This window comes from Talpa europaea, assembly GCF_964194135.1.
Source record: "Talpa europaea genome assembly, chromosome: 7".
Taxonomy (NCBI): domain Eukaryota; kingdom Metazoa; phylum Chordata; class Mammalia; order Eulipotyphla; family Talpidae; genus Talpa; species Talpa europaea.
In genome coordinates, this window is record NC_140074.1 from 74796204 (window position 1) to 74809111 (window position 12908).

General features: G+C 44.6%; 1 protein-coding gene across 1 annotated transcript in view; it reads right to left on the reverse strand.

The window, feature by feature from the left end:
- The window catches only part of FBP2 (fructose-bisphosphatase 2), a gene marked incomplete at both ends in the record, with an annotated part of 56473 nt that overhangs the window by 17946 nt on the left and 25619 nt on the right, over positions 1-12908 (reverse strand). The gene's annotated exons all lie outside the window — the stretch shown is intronic.

Below are 12908 nucleotides of genomic sequence, written 5' to 3' on the forward strand. Positions count from 1 at the left end.
ACAACAAATCCTCTCAACTAAGGGACAACTGAGACTAGATTTCATATCCTACTTTCCCCATTTTCTCTTGAAGATCCCTCCCCTCCCCACTCATTGGACTCTAAAAGGCCAATGAATCAAACCTTATAAATTTGGAAAAATAAAAAGCAAACTTCTGGCCTCTGTTATAAGAACTGAGTAGGGGTGGGGGAGACTAAGGGACAAGGTCACTGGGTACACTCAGTTCTTTCTCCTCCTTACTCTGAAATTTTGGCCAGGCAGCAAACCCTTCAGGGAGTGGCCAGAATCCTGGACAAACAGTCCGGCTCTAGTTGTGCAGCTTAACTTTACTATGGGTGGCAAATGAGAGTTTGATGAGAGTTTTGAAGGAGGACTTCAACCAACTGTATTCAGATCAAAAGATCCAGATAGATAGACTAGCACAAATGGGTATGGCATATGTAATGAGTTGAGGCACCAAACTCCCTTCCTACAGTCACCACACACCAAAATTGTGGTGCAGGTGTCATTTGATTCTCTATTGTCTTTGTCTAAAACATAGGTCCATAAATACTACATATAATTTTCCTGCTATACAGAAAATTTTAGAGACTTGGGAAGTGATGGAGGAGAAAAATATACTTTTAAAATTATGAAGACACATTTAGTGATTATGTAAATAGGAAACAGAACAGTATCAATCCAAATATACACCAATGGGAAATACACCAATTATGCTAATTAACTCTCCTGAAAACTAATTTCTTAAGCATTTCCCATTAAACTTCTGAGAAACAATGTAGAAGTCATCTAACCCCACTTGAAAGAGAGGCAATGGAAGTTAGGAAAGGTGTTCACGCTGACACAACATCTTAAAATCAGTGAGTGACAAGCTGCGATTGGACCCACACCTGGATGTTAAGTCAGCATTCTTCTCAATGCCAACAAGGAATATGGGGCCAGGTTGCCTTATGCTAGGCATATCCTAACAACTTTATTATAAAGCTAAACCTTATCCTTCTCAAAAAAATGGTACGAATGTAATAATTGTCCTTGCTTTCACAATATTTCTTTCTAATTTTTTTTCAGCTATATACATTTTCATTCTTGTAGGGTAATTAATGATTGTCAGGTTTTTCTGTTCTCCCACCATTAGGATAGATGATGGATCCCTGCAGTCCTGAATGCATGCCTGATGGCGGGCACCTGGAGTAGGGTGTGGGCATGCGCAGGTGGGTTCACCTGGGCTGAGAGACTGAACCCATAAGTGTGGTGTCACGGGATGCCAGAGGAACAGAACCACCAGAAGGAGAACAGAAGACAGTAGAACCAGCAAAAGAGAGAGAATGAGACCATGAGAGAACATCAGAGAGTCCAGAAAGAGGGAAGATTCACCGGGGGCTGGGAGGCCTGCCGGCCTCCTGGCCCCCCCACAATGCTGCCTGCTGAGTACCTGGTAAACTCAATAAAAGCTTGAAAAGGCCACCAAGGGCTCCAGGACTCCTCCTTTACCCGTCTGCTTGGATCATAGAGATCCTGCACTGTCCATTCTTGCCACTACAATCCTACTCATTCCTGTGTTCAATAAATTAGCTTTGTTTCCAGATTCCCATATCTAGTTTCTGAGAACCAGGCCCTCAAGTAGTGATTCTCAATGTGGACCAGCAGCATCAGTATCACCTGGGATCTCACTGGGATCACCTGGGATCTCACCTGGGATCACCTGGGATCTCACTGGGAAAGCAAACACATGGGCCCTTTGTAGGGTAAGGTAAAAAGTATCAGGCTTTTCTGCCCTCCTGCCATTAGGATAGATGACGGAACCCTGCGGTCCTGGAATAGGGTGTGGGCATATGTAGATGGGATTCACCTGGGCTAAGACTGGGCTTTTACGGGTGGCATCACTGGGATGCCAGCAGAAGCAGAGCAGCAGAATGGAGCAGAACCACAAGAGAAGCAGAGAGAAGCACCAGAGAACGCCAGAGAGCCCAGATAGAGTGAAGACTTGCTGGGGGCTGGGAGGCCTACCAGCCTCCTGGCCCCCCAGCACCTCTGTCTGGTTAATCCCAATAAAAGCCTGCAAAAGCCACTGAGGGCTCCAGGACTCTCTCCTCCTTTACCCAGTCTGCTGGATCAGAAAACCTGCTCCGTGCCATTCCTGCCCCTAGACCCTTCCCACAGAATCAAAAGCCCAGAAATCTGTGTTTTCATAATCCCTCCAGGTGATTCTGATGCATGTTAAAATTTTGGAACCACTGCTTCTAAGGACGTCTTAAGAACCTTCTTTGGAAAAGTGGAAGGCAAAGGCAGTTATAGCGCCAGCAAGGCACAGAGCAGGTTTTCTATGATCTGAGCAGACAGGAAAAGGAGAGTCCTGGAGCCCTCAGTGGCTTTTCAGGATTTTAATGATCTTTCTACACTATTTGTAGTGATGCAACCAGGTGCAGGGCAGCCTCTTAGACTCCGGTAATCTTTGCTCTCTCTGGACTCTCTTGTTTTCTCTCCTGGTCTCTTTGCTGGTCTCTACTGCTGGTCCTCTGCTCTCTGCTGCTGCACCACTGTGACTCTGGCCTTATAGGCGGTCTTTAGGCTCAGGTGCACCTACTTACGCACGTGCACACTGCACTCTGCAATATTGGATCCTTGACTGTTGCCTTCTTGAGATTTGTGTCTCCTGAGTTTCTGCTTTTTTTTCTAATTTTCTAGATATGCCTTCTCATTTGCTTTTGCTACTCTTCTTCTTTAACCCCTTAAATGTTATGCTCCCCTTGTGTAGGGTAAATGGAAGTTTTCAGATTTTTTTCTCCCTCCTGCCATTAGCATCAATGTGGTCTTACCTGTGGTCTTACATGCAGGCCCGATGGTAGCACCTGGAGTGTGGTGTGCGCCTGCATGAGTGGGTGCACTGAGAGATGGAGCATATAAGGGCAGCAGCAGAGGCCAGGGTGGCAGAGTGCAATGAAGAGCAGTGGAGAACAGGTAAGAGAAAAAAGAGCGTTTGGGATTCACGGGGGTGGGGGGGTGGCGAGATGGGGGGAGCAAGTTGCTGTCTTCCTGCTGGCTTGTTTCTCCTGACCTGTGGGGATGATGCCAAGGGCTCCAAGGTTCTCTTTCATCTGCATGAACCGATGATGAACCTACACAGCCTGGGATGGTTGCAGAACACCCTGGCTCCTTCCCAACCTTCCAGTATCTAACCAGTGCAAAATGGACTTTCTTAACTACCAACCTATGCAAAGCAGCAACTCTCAGCAGCTCTGTGTTTGTGTTATAAACCTCCCATACCTCCACAAACTTAAGGGTATGAGATAGAGTCTGCATCCAAATTGGCTTGGTCAGTCTCTCCTCCAGAGATTAGGGGTATCACAGAAACATTCTGGTTGATGCCAACATGGGAGAAAACTGAGAGGAAGGAGTGAGGTGGCAATGTGGCAGGAAGGCAAGATGAGAGACTTTGAAGAAGAAAGCTCTTTTGCTCCAACTCTTTTCAGGTCCGACTCTTCAGAGCACTTCTTTGAAGCTGACCATATTGCTGCCTGGGGATTTCCTAATCCATCCCTGCCATCAATACCAATTCTCTTCTCTTTTCATTCTGCACACTCCTGGACAATCTTACTCACAAGAGTTCCAAGCACAAAGATGGCAATGCCTCACAGACCGCCATCTTCATCTCCCCTGAAAGTCCAATCTTGGAGTCACCTATCTACCAGACATTCCCTACCAAGTCTCCCACAGATACCTCTTAACACATCTAGAGTGGAACTCATCTATTCATTTTACCTCCCACAAGACCACAGTCTTTTCCAGTCGCTCCCCATCTCAGCAAATGACACCTACAATACCAGAGTCACCCTTCCTTCCCTTACCTTCACCACATTCTTCATCCTCACCCATGACCTCCATTCAGTCACTAAGTCAAATCAATTCTAGCACCCATACTTTAAGTTCTATGGCCCTCTTCTAGCCTCACCACTACCACTTGATCTGAGCAACCACCACCACTTCCCGTCTGGCCTCCCACTCTATGCTTGGCCCACTCATATCCATGTCAATTCTCTGTTGAAACCACTTCATTTAAATCATTTTACCAGATCTTCTATGATCTGGCCCTGCTTTGTCTAACACCATTCTCCATCCCCTAGTCCCAGGCCATATATTGCAGCAAGACCAAACTTTTATCTTCTTGAACACTCTACCCTACATTCCAGGTCTGGATACTAGGACTTGTTCTATGCCTGCCTTCCTTCCTTCCTTCCTTCCTTCCTTCCTTCCTTCCTTCCTTCCTTCCTTCCTTCCTTCCTTCCTTCCTTTCTTTCTTTCTTTCTGTAAAAGATTTATTTATTTATACAAATACTGGGTACAGTCAGAAGCACGGGAGGGTGAGAGAATTCGCCAGAGTCAGAGCAGGGAACAGAACAGGCAGACCAAGGAAATACACTGCTGAGGGGAGCAGCGTGCGCTGCAAAGAGGTCTGCGCACCATGTGGGACCCTCGCCGGCGGCCGGGGATTGAACTGGCGCTGCAGAGGCTTCAGGCAGCTTCGCAGCCCAGCTGAGCCACCAGGGGAGGCCCTATGCCCTTATTTCTAGCCAATATGGCCTCCTCCTTTCTCTAAACCTTTTGCATGAAAAATGCATAGCTTTCAAGTCTCAGGGGAAATATCAGTTTCTCCACAAAGCCCTTACCTGATCTCATGGTTTGGTCTTGCAGGTATTTGGTGCTTGTCCTCTGAAGCTACCACTCTCATTAGTGTGTTTAATATACTATGAGATCCATAGCAGCAGGTCTTGAATATCTTGTTCATATTGTACGGTAAGGTAAAAGTATCAGACTTTTTCTGCCCTCCCACCATTAGGATAGATGAGGGAACCCTGTGGTCCTGAATGCATGCCTGATGGCGGGCTCCTGAAGTGGGTACACCTGGGCTGAGAGACTGAGTTTATAAGGACGGCATCATGGAGACAACCAGCAAAAGCCAAGAATGAACCGAAGTCGAGAGAAGAAGAAGAGAAGCAGAGAGAACACCAGAGAGCCCAGATAGAGTGAGGATTTGCTGGGGGCTGGGAGGACTGCCAGCCTCCTGGCTCCCCAGCACCTCTGCCTGCCATATGCCTGGTAGATCTAAATAAAAGACCTGCAAAAGCCACTGAGATCTCCAGGACCCTGACTCCTCCTTTACCTGGTCTGCATGGGATCATAGAAAACCTGCTCAGTGTCCATCCTACCCCTACAATGTCTAATTTCCTACCACTTAGTATAAACTGGATTATTGTTGTTGCATTAAATTAACACACACACACATATATACATGAAGACATGTGTTTTCCTTAGCTCCCCCAAATTTAATCTACTCCTATGGTTTAAAACTGTTTTTTTCTAAATGTGAATTTTTAATTTAAAAATATATATTCACAGGAAGCTTCACAGATGGTACAGAGATCCCCTGCATTTTGCACCCAATTTACCCCAATAGTTACATTTCATACATTTTATTATAGTACAATATAAAAACCAGGAAACTAGTCATAGGGTAAGTGAAAAAGTATCAGGCTTCTCTGCCCTCCCGCCGTTAGGATTGATGATGGATCCCTGCGGTCCTGAATGCATGCCTGATGGCAGGCACCTGGAGTGGGCTGTGGGCATGTGTAAGTGCACCTGGGCTGAGAGACTGTGCTTATAAGGGCAGCGTCATGGGGACGCCAGCAGAAGAACCATGAGAGCAGAGAGTAGAGCAGAGAAGCAGAGAGAACACGAGAGAAAGCCGGAGAGCCCAGAAAGAGTGAAGACTTGCTGGGGACTGGGAGGGCTGGGAGGCCTGCCAGCTTCCCTGCCCCCCACCAGCACCCCTGCTTGCCATGTGTCTGGTAAATCCCAATAAAATCCTGCAAAAGCTACCGAGGGCTCTAGGACTCTCCTCCTTTACTCCATCTGCTTGGGTCATAGAGATCCTGCTCCATGTTCTCCTGCCATCTACACTAGTATAGAGTATGTGCGTTCTGTGCCACTTTCACACATGTAGATTCATGTACCACCAAAATTCAGGATACAGAACCATGCCATCACCACATATACCCTTTTCATGCTACCCCTCCCCAATATTCCTGACTCCTGACAACCACTGATCTCTTCTCCATCTCTATAAAGGTCATTTCAAGAATGTTACATAAATGACCTTTGAAATTGACTTTTTTCACTCAATAGCCATGAGATCTCTTCTTTGTTGAATATATCAGTAGTTTTTTTCATTTTGTTGCTATTTCTCCATGGTATAGGTGTATCCCTGTTTTGTGTTTGTCTTCTTGTGGATATACAATTGCTCCCGACTGTTTGCTGAAGGAACTCATTCTTCCATTGTGTTGCTTTCAAAATCCTGTCCAAAATCTGTTAGCCATAAATTATGTGAAACCTTTTCTGGGTTCTCTATTCAGTACCGTTGATCATATGTCTACCCTTCTGTTCATATCAGACAGTCTTAACTATGGCTACGTAAGTTTTGAAATTGAATAGAGTAAATTCACTCTATTTACACAAAACTAGTTGTTTTAAATATTCTAGTTTCTTTACCTTATATGTATTAGAAATATATCCACCAATCTACAGCTGCATTTTCACTCCGTAGGGTCAGGTCAGGACACGAAGCAAGTTTTCTGATCCAGCATACCGGGTAAAGAAGGAGTCAGAGTCCTAGAGTCCTCAGTGGGTGTTCAGGCTTTTATTGGGGTTCACCAGGCATATGGCAGGCAGGGGTGCTGGGGGGCCGGGAGGCTGGCAGTCCTCCCAGCCCCCAGCAAATCCACACTCTATCTGGGCTTTCTGGCGTTCTCTCTGCTTCTCTGCTCTTCCGTTCGTTCTGCTGCTTCTTGGCTTCTCTTTTGGCTTCTGCTGGCGTCCCCATGATGCCGCCCTTAAAAGCCCAGTCTCAGCCCAGGTGAATTCCATCTACCTATGCCCACACCCTACTCCAGGTGCCTGCCATCAGGCATGCATTCAGGACTGCAGAGATCCATCATCTATCCTGATGGAGGAAGGGCAGAAAAGCCTGACATTTTTCCTTACTCTACACACTCCTTTAATGTTGTCTTTTGATGAGCAGACTTTCTCTTCCTTGGAAATAATATCAGAAGAACTCTATTGTTATTTGTACTTGTAACTGGTGGCAACCGGTAGCTGAAGCCAAAAGACTGCTACAGGTGGTGCCCCCTGGAGGAGGTTGCTGGTAAAGATAGCCCTAAGGAAAATGCTAAAAGTGGAGTGGAGTGACAGATAAGTAATGATTGAAGAAGGGGGCTCGAGAGCAGTCTTTATGGGGCAGTCTTCATAGCATTTGGAGTTAGTGGATTTGGGCCCCCACTATGCCGATCTTTTCAAAAGCTATTGTGGCCTGGCAAAGAAGACAGGAGACCTGGGAGCCAGATGTCTAGTTGAGCTGTGGCCAGGTGGAAGAGACAGCAGACCAGGGAGCCAGGTATCTCACTGAACTGTGGTCTGGTGGAGAAGATGGAGACCCAGAGCCAGGTCTCTTACTGAGCTGTGGCTTGGTGGTAAAGGTGAAGACCTGAGCCAGGCATCTTGTTAAGATGCATGAGCATGGTGCTTGTCAATTCGTTCAGCTGCTATTGTTTTGAGTGTCGCTTGTCTGGTGCTGTGCTGGGGCATCCCGGCAGCTCATGGAGCATCTCCTGTTGTGTTTTCTGCTGTCTTCATGAGTCGAACCTGGCCTATAGTCTGACTGCAGCATGCCCACAGTGGCAGGAAGATGCCATCTTAGACATATGGCCTATTGTTTGAGACAGGAGTTCTGTATCCTCAGTGGCGGGAAGACACCATTTTAACTGCCTTTGTGCAAAACTGAGTAACACTGCACATGTCTTTGGCAAGGTAAAGGCCATTTTTGGTCATAGTAACCCTTTGTTTTCCCTGGTTTGTTAAATAAATCCCTTTGTTGTTTCCTGAGCCTGAGTAGTCTTGCGATTTTGCGCTTGGGTAAAGAACTCTGACAGTGATGGGTAAACTATTTGGGCAGTGTCCTTGGTCCTTGGCTAGTTTAGTGCCCCTTGCTGCCCTGTAGCATTAGCCTCCACAGTCTGTGCTTTATTTAAATTTTTTGTTTAAGATTTATTTATTTATTCATACAAGCACTGGGTACAGTCAGTAGCGCGGGAGGGTGAGAGAATTCACCACAGTCAAAGGGAAGAGCAGAGCAGGCAGACTGACGAAGTACACTGCTGAGGGGAGTAGCAGGTGGCAGGAGAGGTCTGCGCGCCATGTGGGACCCTCACCCTGTGGCTGGGGATCGAACCGGCACTGCAGAGGCTGTGGGCAGCTTCACAACCCAGAGCTTAACCGCTGCAGAGGCCACTGGGGAGGCTCAAAATCTTAAGATAAAAATATCCTTCAAAATCAGCTAAATTCAGGTGTGAATACTATATTTTATGTATAATAATGTTCCTCTCTCTTATTTTAAAAAATGTATTTTTAGGGCCTCCCCTGGTGGCACAGCGGTTGAGCACTGGGCTATGAGGCTGCCGGCAACCTCTGCAGCACTGGTTCATTCCCTGGCCGCCGGCGAGAGTCTCACAAAAAAAAAAAAAGCAACTGTATTTTTAGAGCAGTTTTAAGTTCACACCAAAATTGAGATGAAGATGCAGAGATTTCTTTTATATCTCCTTGCCCCACATGTGCATAGCTCCCCTATTATTCTCCTTTTTCTTTAAACCAGTTGGTCTTAAGAAGACATTAAAAGCATCAACATAATGAAAAGGCAACCCACAGAATGGGAGAAAATAGTTGCAAATCATACATGAGTAAGGGACTAATATCCAAACTCTATTTTACAAATTCTTATAACCCCAATAAAAAAACAAAACAAAATACGATTTTTTGTATGGACAATGGATCTTTATAGAAAATGTTCCAAAAGATATAAATATGGTCAATGGCCAGATGACAAATCATCATCACTAATAATTAGGGAAATGGAAATCAAAACCACAATGAGGGATCACTTCAAATCTATTAGAATGCTATCTTAAAAAAAAAAAGAGAGATCTGCTCTTGAGAAATGCATTACAGCCAGCGCTCAGTCACCAGTGCCTCAGGAACAGACACACAACCTAGTCTGGGCCATGCAGGTCCTCACCCTACATCAGGGATTTTCAGAAACCCTCCAGTAAAAACCCATGACCCCAGTCTCAATCATTAGCTCCCCAGATGCAGGCTCATGCCCCTTTCTGGGCATTGCAGGGCCTCACCCTTCACCACCAAACTCCAGGCACTCTCAGAAGTGCAGCCATCGACATACGCAGCCGCCAGCATATTTGGAGTAGACTCATGCCCCACTATGGACATTGCAGGCCTTGCCCAACACCATAAACTCCCAACTGCCATCCAGGAAGCATCGCCAACCATGAGACAACCCACCAGCAACTTGGGAACCTGTATAGGTCCCAGTCTGGGCCACAAGTAACAAACAGAAGATTGGAATTGAAACTTTGAACAACAAAATAACAGAATGGCAGGATGTAAGATCAATGGAGATTTTAAAAAGTCAGGAGAAAGCCATGGAAGTAGAATACCAGGTGGAATTAGTGATCTCAAAGATAAAAATGAGGAAAGAAGCAAGATAGAAAAAGGAAATATACAATGGAAAAAGAATGAAGAAGCAACTTAAGAAGTATCTGACATCATGAGGAAAAGAAACATAAGAATTATAGTAATTACAGAAGGAGAAGAGAAGGAATAGAACTGAAAAAATATTTAAAGAAATAATGGAAGAAAACTTCCTAAACTTGAAGAAGAATCTGAATATTCTTCAATACAAATACAAGAAGCAAAAATAATAATTAAAAAAAAAAACAAGTAAACAAGTTATCCAAATAAAAGGGAAGAACACAAGGGAATATGGTGATGGTTTGTGGGTAAAACAGTAGCAGGAGAACCGGAGTCCACACCTGAGGGCAGAAACCAATTACTATACAAAAATGAACAATTTAAGATAATTAAAAAACATTAATGATAGATAGATTGATTGATATATTGATAGACGAGGCCTACAGCAAGACATATCATACTGAGGCTTCCAGGAATACAAGACAAAGAAAAATAATGAAGCTGATGAGGGGCAAGAAACACATAACCTGGAAAGAAACACCCATTAGATTAACATTGGATTTCTCTAAAGAAACTGGAAAGCCCAGAATGAAAATTGGTAAGAAGAGAATGGAATGACATATTGAAAATACTCCAAGACAAAAAGAACTTTATCCAGCCAAGAATACTTTATTCCACAAAGCTCTCTTTCCTGTATGAGAGAGAAATAAGATACCTTCTCAGACAAAGAAAATCTTAGGAAGTTTGCATCCACCAAGCCCCCTGTTCAAGAAATATTAAAAGGAGCTTTAGGCTTTAAACCAAAGAGCAAACTTGTGGGATTCCCTGGCCCTCTTTGTTATCAGGGCTATTGTCTTGCTGCCCAGGGTTCCTGCTGGTCAAGCTAAAATGCAGAATCAGGCAGGGGACCTCTGACCAGGGCAAAAGTCCTGGTTTAAGGAACATACTGGGAAACCAGTGTCTACTGAAAACAGCAGGCAGACATTATGGCCAGTTTAGTAAGATCAGCTAGAATACCTTACTTGTAAAGATTAGCAGAAAGTTAGGTAAGAAAAGGGACTAGGGATAATATGCTATGATTAACAGGAACTATGGAGCCCCTCAAGCAATAGCCCTGATCACTCCACCCTAGATTACCCCAGATGATAAAGCATCCCTCATAATGCACCCCCATTCATGTATACTCCTTCACATACTTGCCCATCTTCTCTGAACCTAGTTCTAAATAAATATGAAACTACCCATAGATCGAGGCTGCATTTTTTAGCTGAAAGCCCCTCTACACATCTACCTGGATTTTGAGAAGTCTTTCCTTTGTCCCATGCCTCTCCCAACATTGCTGTCCCACAAGGTGGCAAATGGTGACCCCAACATGATCACCTTGGAAGAAAAGTATGGGATATCAACCTCCTATGCCCCAAGAAATGGGGAGCCTGAGAAAATGGTAGAAATGTCCCAAGAAAAGGGGAGCCTGACGAAAGTGTGGAAACACCCTGAGAAAACAAAGGACGTCCGATTTCATTTTAGGGAAGTAAAACAACAGATGGTGGTAGATTTAGCTCTGCTCTTCTGCAGGAGGTCGTTAGGTTTTTTCACCTAAAGGTTTCTTTTTTCCTTCACTCTGTCTCTTCCTCTCTCCTTTACAGAAAGTAGGCTGGAAAAGCCATATGCTGTATGCTTCTTTTAAGTGGGCTGAAAGGTTCACCTGGTGAATGTTTCTTTCTCTTTCTAAATATTTCCTTTATTTCAGAGACAATTAAGAGACCACACACACAAAAAGGGCACGTGTTGGTCACCAATGGAGTGGCCACCATAAGAATCCCATGACAGGATAAACTGGTAACTGGACCAGGTTAGGGATTAGCTCATGCACCAGTTGGAAGACAAAGTCCAGTCATCCTATGAGGGAATTGGGTCTCCAAAGAAAATAGGCACATTTACCATCTAGAAACATGTGCAGGGGTTGGCCATAAAGGATTGATCTCCTAGCAGCCTAGGTTATTTTCTCTTACTCTCAGCAGGAGGATTCAATTCTGTGCCATGAATTTGAAATTGCCAGCCCCAGTGTGACAGATGAGGAAACTGTTTTCTCATCTGAGCACCACACAAAGATCTGATACAAAAAACAAACAAACAGAAACCCACCCCAGGCCCAGATCTTCTCTCAGCTATTTAAATGGCTCCTCTTGTCTCTTTTTGTTTCCTCCCTTTTCTTAGAGACAAATTTAACTTCTTGTAGAATGGGGAATACACGAATGTGTGGCATTAAAAACAACATAGAAAGCAGTTGCCAGATCTCTTAAGGGGCCTTCCTGGTGGTGCAAGGGGTTAAGCATAGCACTATGAAGCTATCCACAGCCTCTGCAGCATGAGTTCAATACCTCGCCAGGAAGCAACACACATGGCACAGCAGACCTCTCCTACTCCGCCCGCTGCTCCCCTCAGCGGTATATTTCAGTCTGCCTGTTCTGTTCCCCACTCTATCGCTGGTGAATCCTCTCACCCACCACACCTCTGGCCTGTACCCCAGTTCTAGTATGCATAAATAAATATATTTTTTAAAAAGATCTCTTAAAAGTGGCAGGCTATAAGGTAACAAGGCAGCAGTTATAAGATCTCTTGATAACCACTAGGAAGAGATGCCTTTGGTATTCTAGTGAAAGAATCTTGGATTTTGCATCCTACTTCTTATTAAATAATTGGGGAAATGTACTGTAATGGCTAAGGCAATCAGCCAGCCCAGTAAAGATTCTCACCTTTCCACATGGAATCTATATCAATTACCACTAAGACCCATTCAGGGGAATAAAAAGGTATTATATCCAGAAGGCTCAGGGACTTCTGCTCTAACTTGTCCTCCTCTTCCCCTTCCTGTGCTGACATCACAGTATGGGTGTGGTCAAGATCTAAAGGCGGGTCTACCACCGCCAGCAGATTTTGAGCCACTCATAGAAAAATGTTTTCATGAAAAACAATCAAAGGGAGAAAGGCTCAAACTTTTCCAGTTAGTTATTTGAGGAGAAAGCTAGGGTCCCTGACACTAGTGTTTGCCATTTTCTGTTTTTAAGAAATTTAGAAAGGCATTTCTAAAAATGTCAATCAAAGCGCATTTACAAAATGAATTGTTAAAGTTATAAGAAATGGATATAATATCACTATATGGGACAGAAAGGTCCTCTGGTCTCAACAAGCCGCTGCCTGGACCTTTGCTACAGTGCTGGAAGCATTGCCATGTCTCTGCTGCCTTCTTGCTGTGGTGAAACTGGACTTTCCCTTTGCCCACTTTAACAAACTGTTTTGGTCTGTTCTATGTGTGGAAA